Source organism: Herpailurus yagouaroundi, unplaced genomic scaffold (genome assembly GCF_014898765.1).
Source record: "Herpailurus yagouaroundi ecotype Mexico unplaced genomic scaffold, PumYag 181, whole genome shotgun sequence".
Lineage (NCBI taxonomy): Eukaryota > Metazoa > Chordata > Mammalia > Carnivora > Felidae > Herpailurus > Herpailurus yagouaroundi.
The window spans coordinates 31629251-31647126 of NW_024412412.1; the positions used below are offsets into that span (position 1 = coordinate 31629251).

At 46.0% G+C, this 17876-nt stretch overlaps 1 long non-coding RNA gene across 2 annotated transcripts; it reads left to right on the plus strand.

Moving 5' to 3' along the window:
- Positions 1-15433: 15433 nt before the first annotated feature.
- On the plus strand, positions 15434-17662 carry LOC121039832 (uncharacterized). Of its 2 annotated transcripts, none has more exons than XR_005795017.1 (2): positions 15434-16501; positions 16797-17662. It is a non-coding gene; the product is annotated as an uncharacterized LOC121039832 (long non-coding RNA). The 2 variants fall into 2 exon arrangements; XR_005795018.1 differs by having other exon boundaries at positions 15443-16414.
- Positions 17663-17876: the final 214 nt, after the last annotated feature.

Sequence of the window (17876 nt, forward strand, 5' to 3'; positions counted from 1 at the left end):
AAGAAAGAGAAAGAAAAAGAAAGAAAGAAAAAGAAAAAAAAAGAAGGAAATAAAGTACGAAAGAAAAGGAAAACAAAAACAAAAAGTCGAGGCCATATTTGAGAGTCTTCTAGGCCCAAACACTCCTGCACCTGTGACATTTAAGCTTTGTAAAGTTATGATTATCCCATTTTTACTGGTGAGGGAACTGGCCAGAAGGAGGCAAGGGATTTGCTCCCAGTTGTGCTATTAATGAATGATGTAACTGGGTTTGGAATCTGGGTCTCTTTGATGGCAAACCCAGTGTCCTTCCTATGGAGCAGTGTGGCCATGCCATAGTGAGTCACGCTGTCCCTGAGGAATTTATACCACAGCCTCCACAACAACCTTCAGTTTACCGAGCAGAGGCGCGGTGCCAAGAATGGAGAAAAACAAGTAGGAAGAAGGCTCGCTGCTTGCTTTTGGAAAACTCGCGGCTCGACGGGGAAGACAGGTCTCCATCTCCATAGACGCAAACCATACAACAGCCCTCCTGACTGTCATCATTCCAGACCTATGCCATGGCCCTGAGGAGAGGAGGATTCCCTCGAGTCAAGAAGATGGCAGGTTTAAAGGGAAAGACGGTGATTTTGGAGGAGAGGAGAGCATCGCGCTGACAGAACAACATGCGAAAGGCTTGGGGAGGGCCCGTGTGATTAGGTGGCTGGAGCTTGAAGTGCACGGGACTTAGGTAGGAGATAGGCTGGGAGGTTAGATCGAGGGCATATTACGGAGATGTTCAAGGTCACACCCAGGAGCCTGAACTTTCTTTGTTGAGCGTGAAGGTGTTTTTGAAAGGAAACTGACACGGACTACTCTGTGTTGCAGAAGAATGAAAGTCAGCAGTGTGCAGGAAAAATCGGACTGGGGAACGCTTGGAGACAGGAACATCAGGTGGCCGTTTGCAGAAAAGGCTCCTTGGCTGGGGGAGATGGCCACAGAGAATGGATGGACAGGGGTGGGTTTGAGCTGTGGTGGAGCCGGACCCCACAATGATTTGTTCTAACATGTTTGTTGAAGGAAGGAGGGAGAGAATGAGAGATTTCTAGCCCAGACTGAGTGATTAGGCTATTAATGGAGCTAGAGCTTTTGATGGGTGAAGATTAGGAAATCAGTGTTGGTATGCGAAGCTTGAAACCAGGCAGGACACGCATGTGAGATGTCTAAAACTCCGTTGGAAAATACCAGTCTGGAATTTGGAAGAAATACCGGAGCCAGCGATGCAGGTTTAAGTCATCTCTAAAGTTTGTAGTTAAAGCAAAGAGAAATTGGAAATTGGAAGAAGAGGACCAAGAAGCAAATCAATGGAGAAGGTCTAAATGTAAGCAACGGTGAGGGAAAGAAACTAGGGAAGACGACTGGGAAATAAGAGGGGTAGGTGAGGACGCAGGTGGTGTGGAAACCACGGGAAAGAGTTTCAAGAAGTCAAAAGTTTGTGTATTGTAAAGAATTTGAGAAGACATGAGGTTTTTGTTTTGTTTGTTTGGCTGGTTTTGTTTTTAGAGTGGGGGGCAAGGGAGCGGGAGAAAGAGAGAGAGAGAGAGAGAGAGAGACTCTTTAGGAGGCTCCACACTCAGAGCAGAGCCTGACACAGGGCTCTATCCCGTGACCCTGGGATCATGACCTGAGCCAAAATTAAGAGTTGGACACTCAACCGACTGAGCCACCAACCCCCCCCGCCCCACCCCAGGTATGAGTTGAATGTCATTAATATGTTCAGTGTCATAATTAGAGACCTTTTGAGATAATGGGTCTACTGGAAAGGAAAGGAAAGTACGTTGGAAGCAAAGTTGCAAGTGGGTAGAAGAAGGAGGGAGAGGTGACTTAAGTGAACTCTTTCCTAAGGACAGTGGGAAGTGGAATAGGGCTGAGATTACCAAAACCAATTCTGCATCATCGTTATGACTGGCTCATAAGTTAAGCCAGGAACACAATATATGATTGAGGATATCTGAGGATTTAGCTCCAAGGACCTGAGTCCAAGGTACAGAGCCCAGAGTACAAAGAGTATGGGCATGCTTCTCTCTTTTTTTAAAATTTTTATTTATTTATTTTTGAGACAGAGAGACAGAGACAGAGAGACAGAGAGACAGAGAGAGGAGAATCCCAAGCAGGCTCTGTGCTGTCAGCACAGAGCCCAGTGCAGGGCTTGAACCCATGAACCATGAAATCATGACCTGAACCAAAATCGAGAGTCAGATTGAGCCACCCAGGTACTCCTGGGCGTGCTTCTCTTGGACTCAAACAGCATTTTAAAGCATTTCTGACAAGAGACAACCAAGTCATAATCAAGTATTCCAAGTGTAACCTGAGGGGAGAGTCTAGTTCTCTGGTTCTCTAGTCTCTGGTTCTCAGAGTCCAGCAGGGAGGTCGTGATCATCCTGGACCAACAGGGCGAACCCACCATCATGCTGGGGTTATTGGTGCGCACTCTAAGACTGTCAAGAATAAGATAGAGAGCTGGCACAAAGCAGAAGTCTCCTTTGCAGAAACTGGCCAGGGATATGGGAGAAACAAGGGTGGTGGAGATCTTGAATGTGGGTCCAATTGGCAGCAAGAGAGCCTTAAGAACGCAACAGAACTCCTAGATCTGGGGAAAGGGTACGGGCTGACAGAGGAAGATTTACAGTCAAGCCAATGAATCTTAAGCCTTGGGCCCTCTCACTTGCTCAGTCCCCTTCCAAGATCCTATTGGGGGACCTGGCAATGTGTTCCCATGGACGTACATGTTAGGAAACTTCCAAAATTAAGACATTTTAGCCACAGTTGACTAGGGCTGCTATCCGTGGCCTTGGTCTTGCTCTCTGCCACATTCACTTCATGTTGATGGTGTTGGGATGGCCATGGGCATTTTGGAGATCCAATTAAGGGAAAATTGATTGGATGAGTTTAATCTGAGTTTAATGGGATAGATTTATATTGGTCACAGTCACTTCCATGTCTACTCAGTTACTGCTGGCCATCCGGACATAAAAGTGTGGGGTTAGAAGACTTTTCACGGTACAGACGTGTCCCACTGCACCGAGCTCCAGAAGCAGGAGGAGAGTGGCGAGAAACAAGCCTTGAAATGCTGGGTCAAAATTAAGTCTATGGATAATTCTTCCAAATTCTACAGCTCATATGAAAGGAATTTGATAAAGGACTTTTTAAATTTGATGACAACTCTAGAAATTGGAATTGTCAATAATAAAAAAACTAAATTTCCAAGAACCAAGCTAGAAAAAAAATGGGTTTATCTTTCTATTATCTCTATAAATTATATTACAAAATAATCCCCAGGTTAATAAATGATCAAAGATAATGCAGTAAAAAAATATACGAAAACCGTATTACAGAGGGATATTAGGCAGCAAATTGACAGAAACATCCTCTTGCTTTCTCTGGGCTATTTTTTTGGCCAGCTTTTCTAGATGTACCAGCGTTTAAAAATGGCGATTTGTTATGATTCATTTTCTCGTTTTGATTAAATATTCATTTTCATATCCAATTTTATCTTTTTTTTCTCTGAAAGTAGGCCCCCTAAATTGTACGGGCTTATGACTTCATAAAACGTGGACCTGCCCTACTTAGATCTTGCTTATTTATGGTTCCAGAAGTATTACTGCGTGTGAAGGGATCTTTGTGCGTCTAAATAAGGAAGAAAATCTGGATATTCAAATATGTGGTGTCTATTCTACTGTAGCCTCTTTACTCGATACTGCAGAGGGAGGCGGATCTATGAGTCATCCTGCATAGTAATGAGGCCGACGGAGGATGAATTCCGAACGTTTTAATGGGCAAATTGTTTTGGAGGAAAGGTGCACTGTGCACGAGTGCACGAGAAATATTTGCTGACTTGAGGGAAGATGGTGTACAAATATAGTCTCTCCTGAAAAAGACAGAAACTTTTTATCTAAAAGAATCGAGTAGCTGGTAAGTGTAATTATCACAGTTCCTAGCGACCTTCTCCTTCCTTTCTCATTATCCAGCCCGTTCTCTGATTAACTGGTATCCTGTAGGGTAAAAGGAGGGCCCAGCCACTGGGGCAGAAGAGATTACGACTCCCCTTCATTGATCACATTTAAAAAAAAAATTTTTTTTTTAACGTGTATTTATTTTTGAGACAGAGAAAGGCAGAGCATGAACAGGGGAAGGGCAGAGAGAGAGGGAGACACAGAATCGGAAGCAGGCTCCAGGCTCTGAGCTGTCAGCACAGAGCCCGACGCGGGGCTCGAACTCACGGACCGTGAGATCGTGACCTGAGCCGAAGTCGGAAGCTCAACTGACCGAGCCACCCAGGTGCCCCACTGATCACACTTTTATCGAGTATCTGCTGAAGCCAGCGTGGCCTGGTCAGCAGCTTGGGTGTGCACATGTGATCACATCTCTTCTGCTTTCCAGTTAATCACGCAAGATCCCATGGGCCCTGCTTATCAGGAAGAATATCTTCTCCCTCTTGAGGCATCTCTGGTTTGTCCCAACTTTGGACTCCAACTTGAGAACTCGTTAAATGAACGCTTACGTACTCAGGCATTATTCCAAAGCAGGGCCTTGATGCCAAGGAGGTCAACTTCATCGCATTAGCTACCCCTTCCAGGAAGTTCACCCCCGGGAATTCAGGTCCAGGCCACCAGTTCAGATTCTCCTCCCTGTGACACCTCTGAGGGTTTCCTTGCCATCATCACCCTCGTTAGACACACATAAAAATGCTAGATTCTGAATCCCCAGGCACCCTGTTACATCTACTAGAGCTCAGGCTCTGGAGTTCAAGATAAAAGATGTAATCGCCTTCAAGGAGCACACAGACTACAAATAGTTTCAATGAAGCGTAATACATGAATATGCAGAAGATACGCAGCTCGCAAAGTGTACGTGGGGTCCTTAAACCAACCAGGACAAGCAACAATCTGAGCGACAGGCAGACAGACAGCCACCATCTGTGCTCAGTTCAGAACTGTCCCTCCTCTCCAAGGCCAGCCCATGATCTTCGAACAAATACGTGAACGTCTACCCAATTCCTGGATGCTTTTTAGCAGTAGAGGGGACTCCCAGGGCTGGGACTAAGATGAGGCAAAATTTAAGGGGTTACTAAAAGCTTCAGTAATTGGGATTGATATACATTTTTAATAATGGTAACTTATGGCCCATAGGCCAGCTGCCTGGTTTTATAAATAAAGTTTTGTTGGGACCAACATCAGGATTAAGGTAAGGTGAGTGAGGCAGAGCCATGAAAGTCACAGGTCTGGATCTTGTCTTCACTTAAAATTACGATATTTTGGGGTGCCTGGGTGGCTAAGTCGATTAAGCATCCAACTTCGGCTCAGTCATGATCTCATGGCTCGTGAGTTCGAGCCCAGCATCAGGCTCTGGGCTGACAGCTCAGAACCTGGAGCCTGCTTCAGATTCCGTGTCTCCCACTCTCTCTGCCCCTCCTCTGCTCACGCTCTGTCTCTCTCTCTCTCAAAAGTAAAATAAAAAATTTAAAAAAAATGATGATATTTTGTTCATCACAGATTTTTGCATGAAGTTTGACTTTTTACTGTATTGAAGCATCATTTATCTTGATTTTTGAGGTGTTGGTTGCTCCTGTAAATTATGCACCCAAGGTGAGTGCCTCACTTGCCTCTCCCTAGTCTTGGCCCTGGGTCCACTCCCACCAACCTTTCAGATGGATGTCACCGTATCTGTGTCATCGGTTAAACAAACACAGCCGAGATGGCTGCTGTAGCTGTAGAATTACGAGATACGGTAGGTTCGACAGCTTGCTAGGAGAGAAAATATTAGGTAACTGCTTTAGATATGATCGTTTGAGAAGCCTTTCTGAAGAAATGGCATTTTAAATAATCTGAAATTTCAAGAAAAGTTCTAAGAATGGCACAAAACTCTCAATACTCTTCACCCAGATTTGACAACATCTTTTGTGTATATTTTTTAAACGTTTCTTTTATTAGCTGGTTTGTCATCTTTGAGGAATGTTCTTTTTTTAAGTTTATTTTTTTTAGTAATCTCTACACCCGACATGGGGCTTGAACTTATGACCCCAAGATCAAGAATCACATGCTTTTCTGACTGAGCTACTCAGGCGCCCCAAGGAATGTGTTTTGGCTTCCCGTTGTTACAGACGTAGAAACCACTAAATTTATGCCACCTCTCACTTAACTTTCTCTTTTCCTTCACCAATGTCTGTTAATGGCATACTTTATGTATCAACAGAACACACAATTTTACATCCTTTTCAGTGATCCAATGTGCAGAAATTATTTGAGTTTTAGTCTACAATGATGCATTTAAGCTTGGTTGCCAATCTTTTTTTTTCATAATTTTCCCAATTATCTCTTAGTTGAGCATCTCTTGGTAGTTTCCTCAAAAACAGATTCACAGAATTGATATTTCCTGAATTCTCTTATGTTCAGGACCATCTGCAATCTTTAGAGTTGAAAGATAATTTGGCTGGATATAAAATCCTTGGGTAACAGCTTTTTTTTTCCTTGAAGATCTTTTAAATATTGCACCCCAATCTTCCGACCTTGACTGTAGCTGTAGAGAACTCTGAGGCCAGCCTGATTTCTCTCCCCTGTAAGTGACTTGACCATTTTATTTGCCAGACTTGCCAACTTTTAACATTTTGCCACATGTGCTTTCTCTCTCTCTCGTCTTCCCTTCCTCCCTCCACACACACACACCTGCGCGCACACACTCACACACGTAAAAAGTTACAAGATATTTATTACTAGCACATCTTAGAATCATCACAGAATTAAGCAAGTCAAGACAAGAGATGGAAGATTAAAGAAAGAGATGTGATAAACAATGGTTTGGAGTCTCTGAAAAAATGAGAGAAGAGGGGACTGACGACCAACTGGAGGTGTTGGTTTTTGGGAGGAGAAGGGAAAATGAGGAAAGTTTTGTCTGGTGACTTATATGTTGCATATTAGGAGTAGGGCAAGACTGGCACTATGGGCTGATGGTGTGTGTCCCCTCAGCCCAAATTCATAAGTGGGAGCTTAACCCCCAAGGTGACAGTCTTCGGAGGTGGAGCCTTTGGGAGATAATTAGGTCATGAAGGCGGAGCCCTCATAAAGGGATGAGTGCCCATAGACAAAATGATGGGAGAGCGTGCTTCCTTTGACTTTCTCCACTGTGTGAGGACACAGCTAGAAGGTGTTGGTCTACAAACCAGAAAAAGGACTCCCACCAGACTCCCATCTACCAACGTCTTGGCCATAGACCTCCAGCCTCCAGAACTATAGAAACAAATGTTTGTTGTTTGAGTCAGCTGGATGATGGTATTTTTTCTGTTGCAGCCTGAGCGCAGACAGTCAAGGACCAAGGATGAAGGCAGCTGTGGAGAAGATATGAACTAGTTTCTGTGGGGAGGGGGGATCAAACTCACATTAGAAGAGCGTCATAACCTGGTTGAGTGGATCCTGAACATCCTTCTGATGTCAGTGACCGAGAATTTAAAGGTGTGGGTTGAAACAAAGCTAATTGCCGGGCCCGACCGGGGCTGGAGTGTCACAGAAGGAGGACGGTGCCGGGGAGGTGAGAGGATTTGAGACGGTGAATGTCATGCCCAACAGGACAATGGCATCCCAATGGGACGTTTCCTCCACTGCCTGTATTTCTTTTGCTGGCCCCCCGGTATTCTGAACCAGTGACGGGAGGCCAGAGGAACCCCCGTCTGGTGCGGGAATCCCTTTTGCAAATTCATGGCCTGGAGGAGGAGTACTTGGAGAGAAAAAGGCTTCCCTGACAACAGAAATATTTAATAGGGATTTCTCTCCCTCTTGAGCTTTTTGAGTATGTTTATATTCGTATTTGGAATAAAAATAAGATGATTCCATTTCTCATAAGCATATAATTGTTTATGCCTTTCTTTAAAAAGCTTGGAATAGTTCCCAAAGATGATATTGTTCATCTTTATCTACCAATGAGTGAAGTAATTTTAAAGTGGGGAAATTGAGCATTGAGATAACGTGCCTGATGTTATCAAGCAAAGCAGTTACAGCGATGGAAAAAGAACACAGACGTTCGGCTTTCTAGTTTCTATTTACCAGCTTGTGTTTCCATGGAGAAAAATTCAGAGAACTCCAATAAAACAGATGCTGAGCCCACATTCTATTCCTAAAGATACATGTGGACCATGTTCATCAAGGCTTGCAAAGCTTTCAGAGAGCTGGGAATGATTTTGGTGGGGGCGTGAAAGACAAGATAATTTTAGTTCAATTTTGGAAAGCATCCCATCCCACCTTTGAGAGACTGAATTGGGTGTCAGTTTCATGTTCACTCACTGGAGGTTTTCTGTAACATCATGTCAGCCCGATGGGCATGCCTTGCCCATGCAATCACCCCTCTCACTCTCTTTCTTCTCTCTTTCTTCTCCATTACGCAAATTTGGCCTGGTTCCTCTCTTAAGAGCCCTTCTTCCAAAGAACTGTTCCTTGAAACTTTGCCATAACGATCCCTCCCTGTAAGGGCTACACTGAATTTGCCCCCCCCCCCCAAGCTTATGCTTATTATTAAGGAGCAAACAACTGCTCATCTCCTAGGAGGTAGGGTCCCCACAGTGGGATGCAAAGAAATGCTTAACAGCTCTTACTTCTTTACAAAAAAGGGTTTGCCGGTTTCCATGGTGTAAATACTCTCATCACGACTGATCTCAAGTTCCCCACATGACAACGCTGAACAAGTTGTTCAACGCTGAACGAGTTGGGAAGGAGTGTGGATGATAGGTTCTAGTGAGCGAGCACGAATGGACTTCAGCATATCGATGGCATATCACAGATACATTATGTACTTCTTCAGATTTTCTTGGACTCCCTCATCTTTTGGACCCACAACTGCTCTCTCCGCCTCAGAGGCTACCACTGGCTGGCAAGCTGCCTACCCCGAGTACCCGATTTAAAACTGGTATTTGCAGTTCACTCTACATTTTCTTTCCCCATGCTCCACCTGCTCCATGGCACGCTCTTATATATTATATAGAAGTTGAAGAGCGAGTCCTTGACAGCTAAAGTGGAAACAGACAGTTTTTATCAGCCCCTGAAACTGCTCTCACCGAACAAGCACACAATTCTTCAGCAGGGGAAATCCAGTGCCTTCTCAGAGAGAACAGAGCTTGGCAAACAGTTCTCATTCACAGTGTGATTAAAGCATTATCTGAACCCTCCTCCTCCCCCAGGAATGGAAGAAAGAATTCATTAAGGTCTCATCAATTTAAATTTGTTTTCAGGAAGCAACAATCGATCTGTCATCCTTAAAACTCGCTTGGGCTTGCGCACTGAATGGTTCAATCCTGCACCACTCACCTGCTGCTGAACCGACTAGATCCAGTAATCGGGAAGGCAGGAATTGGGTTCACACAGCCCCAGCCGACTATCTGAGGGCACGCCTGGCTTGACACAGGGGGGTCGTGCTTCCTGTAGAGGGAAGGCATGGAAGATGACGGATACCCGCACAAGGGACGAATGATTTTTGTTTTCGGGTTTTGATATTTATTCTGATGCAACACTTATTGGAGATCCCCTATTTGCTTAGTGGCTCAACATGCCTGTGGGATAAAAGATTATGATCCCAGTTTTACAGATGAGGACACTACGACTCACACTGATGCTCTAAAGTGCTTATATCTACATGATAACCACATTGAAAGTGAGAGGCTTAAAACAACAACCACTTATTTAGGTCCCCAGTTGCTTAGCCGCAATTTCAGCTTGGCCCAGATGAACAGCTCTTCCGGTCTCACCTGGACTGTCTTATGCACCTTTGGTCAGCTCCAGGGTGTTCTGGCCATTGGCCGGGTTAAAGCGGGCAACTGGACTCTGTGCTTCTCGTCATGTAGCCGGTTAGCACAGGCTTATGCACATGGCAGCAAGAGGGTTCCAAGAGAGTGGGTCTCCTGAAGTCTGGGCTCAGAACTGGCACGAAGTCATTCCCATTTCATTCCTTTGGTGAAGCAAGTCACGGGCCAAGTTCAGGTTTCAGAGGCAGGGAAACAGATTCCATTTCTTGCCGGGAGTTGCTGCAAAGATGTATATTACAAGGCGGTTCACTCCACACAGGAGTGAGAATTGGCATATCTGCCCTCATGCTTGGCCAGCTGAAGGCTTTTGTGCTTACGCTGTCTTAGATGAACTCCCCTTTTCTGAATCTCTAATGTATTTATGGTTTTGGACACCCCATTTGGCTAGCAGCATTGTGAGTTATACGGCAATGCGTGCGTGAATTGCTGGCCACCATCTTGGCTTTGGGCCACATTGAAAGACCCTTCCTCTTCTTCCCTTTCCCTCTCTACTCCCATCCTCCCTGTATAGGCTACCCAGCTTGCTTCTAACTGCATATTCCTGGGAAAGTTACTTAACTTCTCCGAAATGTGGTTTCTCCACCTGTAAGGCGAGGAAAATAATATGTACCTCCACAGTTGTTGTCAAAAGTAAATGAAATAAAAATATGTGATGCTCCTGGCCATATTAAATGTTTAAAAGGACGTTGTTTTGGGGAGCCGGGGTGGCTCTGTCAGCTAAGCATCCGACTTCAGCTCAGGTCATGATCTCATAGTCTGTGAGTTCGAGCCCCGCGTCGGGCTCTGTTGCTGATGGCTCAGAGCCTGGAGCCTGCTTCCGATTCTGTGTCTCCCTCTCTCTCTGCCCCTCCCCTGCTCATGCTCTGTCTCTCTCTGTCTCAAAAATAAATAAAAACATTAAAAAACATTAAAAAAAAAAAGGACATTGTTTCTTTCGCTTCAAGGTGTTCTATTTGTCTTAATAGAAATCTCCAAATCTTTAACTTTTTCATCTTAAATACTCCATTACTTGTTGGAGAAGAACTTAACTCAGAGAAGGGAGTCCTGTAGAGATCTCTGAATGGTAATGATGTAGTGTGTGCAGAGATCTCTGAGTGGTAATGATACAGTGTGTTTAGAGATCATTGGGAAGCCATATGCCACTCTGGGAATTCTATGTGCAACTTTTCAAGCACCTAAAGGGTGGGGGAAACTGAGGCTTCCAGTGAAGAAGTGATGAGGCAACACGCTTCAGCTCCAACTCTGTGTCTTCCATTCTTTCTCTGAAAGGTTGGTAACTCCCTGACCCTAGATATTCTGAGAACCATCGTCAGCCAAGTTATGGGAGCTTCTAGCAGGAATGAGAAGAAGGAGAGGGGAAAAAAAAAAAAGAGAGAGTGAGCCTGAGGCAGGAAAGAGAGCAAACCAAAAACCCCCAAAAGGAAAGGGTTGGAACTGGTATCATGTACAATACTTTCATACGTGTTATTTGAGCTTCTCAGCAATCTGGAAGAAGGGTATTATTGTTCCCAGTTTTTGGATGCTTATGTGGCTTTACCAAGATCTCATAGCTAGTAAATGGCAGATGGGACTTAAACTCAGCACTCCCAATTTCCCACATGGGCCCTCCAGTGCATCGTACTTATGTTGTTAGCGACAGGTTGGAAAGGGCCCCCCACAATGTGGTGAGAGTCATCAACAATGTCACAGGCCATTAAAGATGAAAGATGGCTGCTCATTTGTTGTCTGTATATGCATTGTTGTCTGTATATGTATATGTATATCATCACGTGATGACTTTTATGACATAAGTTGGGGAGAAAATAAACAGCTAGTTATAACAGTATGATGATCGTGGTTTCGGAGAGTCCACATGGTTCCAGGAGAGTAAATTGGGGGCCATACCTAACCTGGTTTGGGGACAGTCAGATAAACTTCCTGGAGGAGACGTCATCCAAGTTGAGAGCTACAGGACCAGCACGAGATCGTCGGCAAGGTGAGGAGGTTTTGGAAAAATCTGCAAAGACACAGGCTAGAGAAAGCAGAGACACCGAAAGCAGGGTGAGCTTGGGAGTTCAGTCTGGAAAGGAAAGCAAAATTCCTACAATAATTGGCTTTGTAATCCAATTAAGAGCATTGGACTTTAGCCTGGGGGGCAATGCAGAGGCCTCAGGGAAATTACGAGATTCGATGCGCATCTTGAACGGATTGCTCTGGCTGCAGTGTGAAGAATCGATTGGCCAGGGGCAGGACCAGAGGCAGAGAGACCCAGTGGGAGGCTTTGAGGGAATCTGGGGAGGACATCTTGTGGCATGGAAGCAGGGATGGAAGAGGCGGACTGATGAGAAAGGAAGTCATATGCTAGAAGAACTAGAACTTGGTCATCGCTTGGACACGGGGAGCAGAGAGGTGGGGGATAAATGCCCCATTTGCTGAGTGATGGACTGCTGGAGGAGGAGTGGATTTGTCTGAGGGAGACAGAGAGGACCAAGGAGCTCTGCTGAGGCTGGGATGTAATCATACCAGATCATGCCCACTCAACACTTACCATGGGCCCTGTGCTGTGCCTGTGTTGTCTTCTTTAATCCTCGACCATTCACATTTCAGAGACCTACCACCATATACCAGGCACCATTCAAAAAACTTTACAGAAGTTGACTTCTTCAGTTGCCTTATGAGTTGAGCTCTTATTATGCTCCATTTTACAGTTGAGGAGACTGAGGTTCAGAGAGACTGGGTAATCTGCTCCAAGCCTCATAGCCACCGAGTGCCATAGCTAACACTAGGACCAATTTATGGCCTCCGTATTGCTTCCATGGTGACTGTTCGGGGTCTACGGGACAGCCAAGGTAATAGGTCTAGTGGGTCACTGGGGTTCCAAAATTGAAGCTCGGGCAAGAAATATGAGTTGCGAATACAGACTTGGCAATTACTCAGCCTATAGGTGGTGTTTAAAGCCACAGAAGTGAATCGCTGTGCAGGTTAAAAAGAGAAAAGGGCCACCAGCCAAACTCCGAGAAACCCCAATGTTGACAGGCCCGTGGGAATAGAGCCCGTCTGCTGTGGTTGGAAAATGTGAAGAGATGGAAGCCAAGGGAGGGCAGCCTTTCCAGGGGGGTTGGCCAAAAGTAAGGAAAGGAGAAGGTGAGCGTAAAACACTGTCACTCTGAGCATTTTTAAGTATGAAGAGAAACGACGTGTTAACCTGAGGAGGGCTGGGCTAGAAGGGGAGGTTCTCCCCGTGCGAGGGGGAGATTTGAGCCTGTGTAAACGCTGGTGGGAAGGAGTCCATACAGGGAAGCTGAAGACACAAGGACAGAAGCAGAGGAGCAAGGAGGTTTCTGAGCGGTGGGTATTTGTGACCCAGAGGTCAGGTCCTTCTAGTTTTAAAGACACATCCCTTCAGTGTCTACTCCATAGAGGGTTGGGTCTCAGAGTCCCCTCTTCATCCCCCCTCACTGTGACTGAGGGCCTGTGTGAAGGTTTCGGGGGAGGAGGTGGGGGGAAGATGGGGAGTACGGTATAAGGTCTGGGGAGAAGGCATCAGATGACGAACCTGAGTCATGGCGATGAGGGAGGTTTGGGGGAATGGGCGAGGGAGCAAACAGCCGGTCTGGTGACTGGGAGGCAGAAGTGCCGTATTGTGTTGAGGGCCTACTCAACCCAGGAGGCCATGAAGTAGCACCAGTTTGCACAGGTATGGTGAGAACCTCCAGCACCCCCCAACTCTCCGGGGATGGCATCAGGCGGATGCTCGGTTTGGACCACACTTTTGTCTTCCTTCCTTTAGGTGGAAGCAATAGAAGGATGACGGGACAAAGGAAGGAGGATATTGGCAAGAAACTAGATGACCTGATGGACCAGATGGGACCTTGAGTATAAGTGAAAGGGAGTGAAAATGGGGTAGGGCGGAGAAATTGGAATCTACACAATTGTTTGGCACTCCCTTCAAAAGGGGGAGCCTAACTGCCCTCTCCTTGAGCCTGGGGTGGACATAATGCTTCCTAACTAGCATATAGGAAAAAAGCAGACGGTGCTAGGTTATTAAAGGCACTGTGGCTTCTTGCTTGCTCTCTCTTGGATGGCTTGCTCTGGGGAACTTAGTGGGCGTGTCTTGAGGGCACTCAAGAGTCCCATGAACTTGCCAGGTGTGTGAGCAAGCTATCTAGGAAGGAAGCAGGTGCCTCCAGCTAGGCCGGACATCTTGGCCACAATGTGCCAAGAGACCTCGAGCCAGAACCGCCCAGCTGAGCTTTTCCTGGAATCCCGACTCTCAGAAACTGTGTGAATGAATAAAGTTTTATTGTTCTAAGCTGCGACGTTTGGGGGTAATTGGCTTTGCCCCAGTAGATAACAATACAGGCACTGAAAAATCGCAGAACGAGAAAGGATCGTAGCATATTGGAATTCCAGATTTCAGGGGCTGAACAGTTGCCCCTGAAACCGTTAGGGGCATAACGGTTGCTGAAGCCATAGCAAGGGCTGTCTGACGTGGGCTAAAAGCGACGGGCCTGGTTGTGAGAATCTCAAGAACCTGAGATGTGGGCCAGGTTATGTCAATACACAGCAAAATGATCCAAATAAAAGCAGAACTCAGTTTGAAGAAAAAGCTTAGAAGCTGCAGGCTAGGTCTTGAACGAACAGGGATAATGAGGATGTGGGCACATGATGTCAATGAGTGGGGGCAGATGGCATAAGCAGGAATTTTACGCAAGAGTGAAGGAATAATGATTTGAAGGTAACACAAGCCTGTGAGAAGGACCCTGGTCTCTCTCTGGATTCCAGGTCCTCAAGGTGTGGCAGGATGAGCGACTGCGGTTAGGAGAAATTTGGAAATGGCTGAGTCTTACTTAAAGCCCAAAGCTGGGAATCCACTCAGGTAAGAGGCTAAGGGCATAAAGGTAGGAAAATATGTTAATGGTGAAGTAGGGTTGCTGGTTGGCACAGTGAGTGGTTTGGAAAGAAAGGAAGTGAAGGGGTGTGTGTGTGTGTGTGTGTGTGTGTGTGTGTGTGTGTAGGGCTGGGGAAGTAAGAGTGGTGGTAAATTAAAGCTGAAGCACATCAAAGAGGATCTGGGCAAGGTTAATCCACTGGCTTGTGAGTTTTCCAGGATACCCCTCCCGTCCCTGTCAGAAGCACTAATTCAATTTACCAGCAGTTCATGCTGGAGTCTCACAAACAGAGGGCCCCGCATGTTAGGCGCAGCACTTGGGTCACACTCATTCAAGACACTGCGATTATTTTCTCAGTGAAGATCAAATTAGAAGTTTATTCTTCTCATAGAAAATATCGTTCTGGGAAAAGTGCAATGGATTCTTCACACTGTTTGAAAGAATATAGCTAGAAAAAGATGCCTAAAGGCAATTAAAAAAAATTCTGTACAGGCAGATAAGAAATATTGGTTGCTACGTGTTGTTGTTGTTGTTGGTCGAAGAGGTAGTTTAAAAAATTTTTTTAATGTTTTTATTTATTTTTGAGACAGAGAGAGAGAGACAGAGCATGAGCGCGGGAGGGGCAGAGAGAGGGGGAGACACAGAATCTGAAACAGGCTCCAGGCTTTGAGCCATCAGCACAGAGCCCGACGCGGGGCTCGAACTCACGGGCTGTGAGATCATGACCTGAGCTGAAGTTGGATGCTTAACTGACTGAGCCACCCAGGCGCCCCAAAGAAGAGGTGGTTTTTTAAATTTCTTTTGGCAAAATACAAAACGAAACATAATTTCCATCCCTGAGGGTATCCTATAGAAAATAATTCAGGACTTACTCAGGTTTAGTAGAACAGGGAAATGTCGCTTAAATATACAAATATATGTATTTGTATACATAGGAATATTCTTCTGAGTTGGAGTTATGAAGGTGGTAACTTGAAGTCCTATAAAGGAAGGAGGTAGCTATACACACATACAATATATGAAAATGCAAATTAATTGAAGGTCAGGAAGAAATAGAAACTCAGAAATTTCCCGAGGGATCAAGTGACAGTTCTGAAAACGGGTAAAAGAAGATAGGAGGTGAAAAGGGGAGATTACTTCGTGTTCACTTAACATGTAGAAACAGCTAGAACTGAAGAATCCATTGAGTGTTCTCTGCAACCGAACAATGTAGCATTCTAGACGCTGTGACATCATGTTTTAAAAATAGCCGCTTTCAGCAACAGATAGCAGTTGATAATGAAAACGTTTTTTCATGTCTTTTGGGATGAGGGGGGAAGAGAGCTGGGGGAAGGGGCGACTAGTGACTAAGGGAGATAAATGTCCTGATTGTCCCCGGTCTCCATGTAAATAGAAATGTAACTGGCACCGGGCTGCAGGGTCACGTGCACATTCTCTCATGAAAATATTAGGCCCATAGTACATTCGATTGTTTGCTTTTATGACCAGTAAGTCATTAACATAATGCGTTTTATTATTAGCCTACTTTGAACAGATGAGACGCAATCACCAGCGACCGGAGGAGAACCCCCACGGATGCCTCCACGATGACTTGGATGGAGATGTTGAAGGTGTGGCCGGGGCTGGGAGGTGTTGGGTGCCCGGAGGGCTGGTACCCACCCAGGGCCAGCCTCAGCCCAAGCGGACGGTTGGCTCTGCTTGAAAGCAGAGGGTCCCTCTGCGCCTCACACTCTTGTGTCACGCGGTATGTAAAATTTCGCTGCGTTCTCAGTCTCGGAGAAACATTGTTGCCAGTGGCGCGCTGGGAAATTGACTGGAGAAAGTTTTGGAGGTAGGAATGCTGGCACCGCCCATTGCCAATTTCAAGCTGCCAGCCCCTGAATGAGGATAATCAGCTCTTGGGGGCCAGGGTGAGCAGGCAGGTGCCCTGCTAGCCCTTCCCCGCCACACACAGTTACTAGGCCACCATCGGCGTCTTATTTATAAGGTTTCGACTCCCTTCAAGACCTACATCTCCCTGGGACGGCTGGGTTGTGGGAGATCCTCGTCTTCCCTTCTAGGTCCTTCCTTCCTCCTCCTCCTGCTTCTCCTCCTCCATCCCTCTTCCCCTCCTTCTTCTTTTCCAGCATTTACCGATGGCAACACACCTGAGACATCCTGCCGGAACGCTGGGCTGCGAAGATGGGTCAGGATTCATCTCTGACCACGTAGGGAGGCGACGACCGTTTCCGTGTTTGGTGCTGGAGGGCTGCAGGGGGCCCAGGTGGGGTCAGAGGAGTCCTGTGCGGTACAGGAGTGAGCGTGGAAGGCAGGCTTTCTGGGAGGTGCTGGAGCTTGAGTTGAATCACCAGAAGTGTCCCTGTTTGAACCTGTTTTTAAGACTGAATTCATGTCAAATGAAAGCCGAATGCTGACAATAAAAACGGCAGCAACAAGCGTTTACTGAGCACGTCCTATGTGCTACGCAGGCACTCTGCCAAAGCCGGGTATTATTAGCTCGTGTAACCTGACAGCAACTTTATGAAGACGATACTCTGGGGGACCCCTCTTTTAGGTGAGAAGATCGAGGCACAGGGAGGTTAATAACTTGCCACAGACCACGGAGCTTGTGAAATGTGGAGCTGAGGTTGAACTCAGGCGCCTCGACCCTGGAGCTACAATCTCAACCACTGAGGACACACTGCTTCAAATAACTTCACAGTATACAATGTAACGGAAAGTTTCCCAGGAGTTCGAATTGAGCAAACAGGACCGGTTTAAACCACCACACATGCCCTCAAGAGCCCGGGGCCGCGACGTCAGTCTCATATTGGCAGAACGATCAGATATTCCGATCACAGAGCCCGCCAGCTTGGCGACAGTTCATTAGCTGTAAGTGTAGTCGTAAATGTGCCATGAAGAAATTTTCTGTAACCAATTCCAGTAATAATTGGATTAGATACTTTGTTAGTGCAGGTTTCAATAAAGCTGCAATGTGAACTTCACGTTCAAATGAGCAAAACTGTTTGGCAGAGATCAAATGACAGCGCATTAAATTGGCACCGAAGATCCCCCGCTGGCAGAGTTTTGGTTAAGCACAGGGTCGGATTATCTTGAACCGGCAAACAAAGCTTTGAAATTATTAATGCCGTTTTGTACAACATACCATGCAAATAGATGTTCTCTGCCTCCCTGTTAATGGAAGTCAAAGCACAGAGCAGTTTAAA